At 45.7% G+C, this 5528-nt stretch overlaps 2 long non-coding RNA genes across 3 annotated transcripts in view; both read right to left on the bottom strand.

Moving 5' to 3' along the window:
- Positions 1-1744, bottom strand: part of LOC109306616 — a 2724-nt gene extending 980 nt beyond the window's left edge. Inside the window, exons 1-2 of the long non-coding RNA XR_002100059.1 lie at positions 1108-1744; positions 247-304 (exon numbers count right to left, since the gene is read on the bottom strand). This is a non-coding gene — a long non-coding RNA (uncharacterized LOC109306616). The remainder of the gene's footprint in view (positions 1-246; positions 305-1107) is intronic.
- The window catches only part of LOC109306615, a 28749-nt gene that overhangs the window by 1476 nt on the left and 21745 nt on the right, over positions 1-5528 (bottom strand). Inside the window, exon 4 of one of the 2 annotated variants that reach the window (XR_002100052.1) lies at positions 5057-5187. The exons of the other annotated variant lie outside the window; for it this stretch is intronic. This is a non-coding gene — a long non-coding RNA (uncharacterized LOC109306615). Of the gene's footprint in view, positions 1-5056; positions 5188-5528 lie in introns of those variants that run through there. 2 annotated transcript variants of the gene reach the window in all.

The following is a 5528-nucleotide window of genomic DNA, read 5'->3' as shown; positions in this document are numbered from 1 at the left end:
GCCTGTCTCTCACCCATTGACTCCTCAATCTACATTTTCACTGACTACCTGTCTTGTATGCATACCAGCCCAGCCTCTGGCTTCTTTACTTTTCATTCCATCCAGGAAGAGCTCACACCCACTGCTGAAACGTCCTTAGCCCAATGAAGGGTTTTTGAACCCGAAAGCTTGCTTAATAATTGTTTTCCAACTATTTAAGTTGGTCTAATAAAAGATATCAGATTCATGCAAAGAACCTTGTCTAACTCTCTCACTATGCCTTTGAAGAGCCTGGAGCATTAGCTAAAAGAAGAGGTTCTGCAGACTAACCAAAGTGTAGGATTTTACATGGTCTGTGGATTCCACAAGCTCAAAATGCATGATATTACTTCACTATAATTGAGCCTGTATTGTTCCAAAGACTAATTTAGGAAAAACAGGTGCAAAGGAAAGGAACCAATTCCTAAAGTGAAATGAAATTATTTCCACCTTCGTAAGTTAACAAAAATAAAAGGAAAGAAGAAATATCTTTCAACTGCAGTTTTTACTGTACCATAACAAACTTCACAAATGGCTGTGATGTTTTAGCCTACAGAGAGTGAGAACAATTTTTACAAAGAAGATGTTACGTCTGAAATATAACTGCCTCATAATTTTTTGCAGATATAGATTGATCCTTGTGATGCTTACTATAGCACTGTTATATGTCAAAATGATGAAATATGCCCCCCCAAATTTTATGAGAATATTTACATACTATATTAGCAGGGGTACAAACCTTAGCTTTGCACAATATTTCAGAAAGTTTTAACCTCTACAAATTAAAAGAAACAGACATAAGGACAGTTCTCAAATAGCCACTCCTGTGCCCCCAGCTATTGCATAAACTCTTCTAGTTTCTATGCAAATGTTCTATGCAAGCATGTAGATTGTAATGTTTATATCATTACATACTGTACCCAGGTTCTCAGATGTTTGTGTATAACAAAGTACAATCCTCAATCTGTATATCCCGTACATACAGAACTTTAAGTAAACAACCCATTTTCCAAAAATACATAAAATATGGTATTGAGAGTTCTTTGCTTTAATGTCAAAAACTACTTAAAAAGCAAAACTGCTCTTTACCAAACAGGCTTTCTTTTTGCAGAGATCACATCCACTATTCCTTCCTTGGAAGAAATCTGGGCAGGGTGGCACACTGGAGACTAACTGATTCAGTGATGCAGCAGCTTTCCTTCTTAGGATGCAATGAAGGCACTTACAGAAAGCAAGGGTTGTACATAAAAGAGAATTTAAATACAAATGTTAGACTAAGGTACACTGAATAGCTCAGTAGAGATAAACAAGGTGAACAGGGGCAGCAAACAGGGGCAAAGGAGAAAAGGGAAGAGGAGCCAGGCACCTGACCCTAACTCCTGGAAGGAAAGTGAGCTGGGGCTGCCTGTATGTTGGGGCATGTGCTCTAAGGAGCTGGGCGTGCTGCAAGCTGGGTGACTGCTACCTGTGTCTTAACAAGGCCCAGGAGGGTATAAAAGGAGACTCTGCGTGACCTGGGACAGCAAACAGGGCAGTCTGCAAACAGTTCATAAGTCAGCTTGCAGGTTTCAGTGTGATGGTGATGGGTGTGCACACTGAGCAGTACAGTCTTTGTAATAAGACTAAGATTGGTGTAACTGTAAAAGTGTGTTTTGGACTGTCAAGTGAACCACAGCAGTCACAAAGGCAGGTTGTCAGAGCAGTGCTTCCCAAATTTTTCCTCAGCATGATCCAATTATGGCCCTATTTCCTCAGCATAACCCCTCACTCCCAACCCATAGCCTCCTACCCCCACCACCCCATCCCACTGATGTTTCAATCCCATTTGGGGTCATGACTTAGAGTTTGGGAACCACTGTTTTAGTTCACAGGTCAGTTTGCCGCCTGCTCTTTAAAGGGGAGCCTTTAAGGTAAGTTCTTTCTTTAATTAGGAGTACCTAATCTACATCTATTTAGTGTAAGTAGCTAAAACACGGCAATTAGACCAGTTCTTGTGCTCCTTGCTTACATAGAGTCCAGAGTGAGAGGGACGTTTGAGGTGGAGTTTGCTAGGTAGTTTATCTGGAAACTCTCTCTCACCTTCCTTCACCGTAAACTTGGAGAGAGGAAGCAGGTTAGCAGGGGAAACGGAAGCTTTTGGGACCAAGGAGCAGCAAAGAGGCCAGTTTACAAGGGAGTTTGCTCGAAAAGGTCTGGTTGGAAAGAGGGGCAAGAAGAAAGAGGTAGCAGATTAAGAAACCCAGCCACATGGCTGGAAGATATCAAAATCCCAGAGCCACTGCCATTGCCAGCTCTTTCTGTGCTCCTACCTGTGAGGTGTCCATCCAGGCAGAAGCGCTCACCATTTACACCAGGCTTGTCCAACACATGGCCCGCGGGCTGCCATGCAGCCCGCCAAGCCATTTTATCTGGCCCACGGCAGCACTGCCACTGCCAAGCGCAGAGCTGCTGCTGCTGCTGAGTGCTGAGCCGTGGCAGAGCCACCACCGCCATCACTGAACGTGGAGCTGCTGCTGAGCGCGGAGCTGCCGCCGAGCAGCGAGGGGGTCCTAGGGTCCCTGGACTAGCTTATCCTTGAGATCTCTTCCACGTCTCTGCAGTATATGCCTACAATTTATATTTAATTAAGCACAATGACTATGATCAAGTTAGTAAAGGATCTCAAGGATAAGCTAGTCCAGAGCTGTTCAGATCTGGTGAGGCTGTGGGCCCCAGATGACACCAGCATGTGTTGCACAGGCTGCACGCTGTGGGGGTGGGCCCCTAGGACCCCCTCACTGCACGGGCTGCTCCAGCAGCATGCAAACATGGACCACTCCCCCCACACACACACAGGCCTTTCCCCCTTGCACAGCAGTGGGAGAGGTGGCTGCCCAGGCCCATACTCTATATATTAACTGCTTGCAGACCCCATTTAGATTGTGGGCGACATTCTGGCCCTTTGTGGGTCACATGTGGCCTGCAGGTAGTCAGCTGGGCAGCCCTAATCTAGTCCAACCCCCTTCACAGAAAAATGATGTCCTATTCCTAAGCCACACCAAATAGACATACTTTCTGAAAACCACAACTTCCCTAGTCATATTTCCAGACCCATTTCATTGTCACTTCCTGTAACTTCACTGGTGTCAAAGGTCATGTGACATCACTTCCTGATGTGATACCACTTCCTGTGAGGTCTTTGGATACGGCTCGCCGGCCCACTGGGTGATAAAAAGTTTGTGATCCGGCCCCACATTCAAAAAGGTTGGACACCCCTGCTCTACACCATGGAGTTTGCCTCTGGCAAGTTCCTTTCAGTGACAGCAAGATGGTGGAGCTTGTGATGTGAGCAACACCTTCTGGTGGTACCCCTCAGGAAGCAGGCAAGAGAGCTACAGAAGGAGGTGGCGAGGCTCCGAAGCATCCTCCACCATGAGAACTTCATCAGTTTGATGCTGGAGGATATTTCTACTATGGGGAAAAGACTGCCAAAGGTGGCACTAGAAAAGGAAAAGGACTTGAACTCCAAGGAAGGTAGAAGCTGGAAGCTTGTGACCTCTTGCAACAAGGAGAAATATTCACGCCCACCTGCAGCGGTTTGCCTGGAGAAGAGACATGAAGCCCTAGCAACAGAGGAGGGGCATGTTCCATCGGTGGAAGAGGCCAGGCCAAGCATTCCCAAGATAGGGATGGTCGAGACCACTGCCACCAAAAGGAAGTGAAGGGTAGTGGTGGTTGGAGACTCCCTCGTCTAGAGGAAGGAGCCATCTGTCTGCTAGCCTGACCTGTTGTCTCAGGAGGTCTGCTGCTTCCCTAGAGCCTGGACCTACCATGTCACGGAGGAGTTACCAACACTCATCCAGCCCTCTGACTAGTGCTCCATGCTGCTCATCCGTGCAGGCATCCATGATACTGCCAAGGGTGACCCTGAGCAGATCAAAAGTGACTACAGGGCTCTGGGTGCCAGGGTGAAAGGAAAGGGGACTCAGGTGATGTTCTCCTCAATCCTTCTGGTCAAAGGGAAGAGCTTGATCAGAAGTGGACGCATCTTGCAGATCAATGCATGGCTGCACAGATGATGTCACCAGCAGGGCTTTGGCTTCATCAACCAAGGGATGTTGTTCCAAGAAGGATTGCTAGAGAGACACAGGACAAAGAAAGACAGGGAACAACATATTTGTAGACAGGCTCACTAACCTAGTGAGGAAGGCTTTAAAATTTAAACTCTGTGCACTGGAGGATAGAGATCAAAGCCTTGAGGTAAGTGGGGAAGCAGGTGACCTGGAAGTACAAGAAAAAGGAGGCAAAAAGAAAGCCTCTCATTCCTCCTGAGAAAGCAGAACAATCACCTAGGTCCTCAGGTGTCTGTACACAAATGCATGAAGCTTGGGAAATAAGCAATAAGAATTGGAAGTCCTTGCAGTCACAGAACCATGACATGATTGGAATAACAGACTTGGTGGGATAGCTTGCATGACTGGAGCACTGTAATGGATAGATATAAACTGTTCAGAAAGGACAGGCAGGGGAGAAGAGAAAGAGGAATTCCACATACACAAATATCTGTACAATGGCTCAAAGCTCCAGTATGAAACTGAAGATAGGTCTCTAGATAGTCTCTGGGTTAGGGTTAGAGGGCAGAACAACAAGAATGATGTCATGGTGGGTGTCTGCTATAGACCACCAGACCAGGAGGAAGTGATGGATGAGGCTTTCTTCAAACAGCCAGCGGAATTTCCCAATCACAGGCCCCAGTTCTCATGAGGGATTTCAATCACCCTGACATCTGCTGGGAACTTTCAGCGAGCTAAAACACAAAAAGGAAGCATGCAAGAAGTGGAAAGTTGGACAAACGACTAAGGAGGAGCATAACAGTACTGCTTGGGCATGCAGGGACGAAATCAGGAAGGCCAAAGCACAACTGGAGTTGCACCTCATGAGGGGTATGGACTAGATGACCTCTTGAGGTCCTTTCCAACCCTAATTTTCTCTGATTCTATGAACTCTTCCACTTCAGGTTCATCCACCAGTTTTGTTCAAATGATCTAAAAGACTAGAAACAAATCATTTCCCTTTACAAAAGCTGCGCTGGCTTGTCCCCCTTTTTTATCTGTTTACTTCTTCAAACAGTTTAAGATAGCACTCAACTATGGATTATGGGTTTCTAATTGCCAGGAGCACCATTCAGCCCTGTTTTAAAGGTAAGGTATAGTTTATAACCCTCTGTTATAGTAGGTGATTTTAATGACACTGTATTTTTATTAGGAGAGAGGCAAGAATTTTTTAGGGTGATATTTTTTATTGGATCCACTATATAGTTAAGATCAAGTTAGACAAGCTTTTAAATGCAAGACAAGCTCAGTCATTTGATTCTTTACAGCTCCTGAATGAATGCTATGTGGTAATGGTGATTTAATGGTCTTTAATTTCATAGTTTGTAGGGTCAGAAGGGACCTGAGCAGATCATCAAGTCCAACCCCGTGCCACGGCAGGAAAGAGTACTGGGGTCAAACAACCCCAGCAAGGTGTTT

This window comes from Crocodylus porosus, unplaced genomic scaffold (genome assembly GCF_001723895.1).
Source record: "Crocodylus porosus isolate Cpor-Errol unplaced genomic scaffold, CroPor_comp1, whole genome shotgun sequence".
Classification (NCBI taxonomy): Eukaryota; Metazoa; Chordata; order Crocodylia; family Crocodylidae; genus Crocodylus; species Crocodylus porosus.
This window is presented reverse-complemented; position numbering and strand designations above follow the sequence as displayed.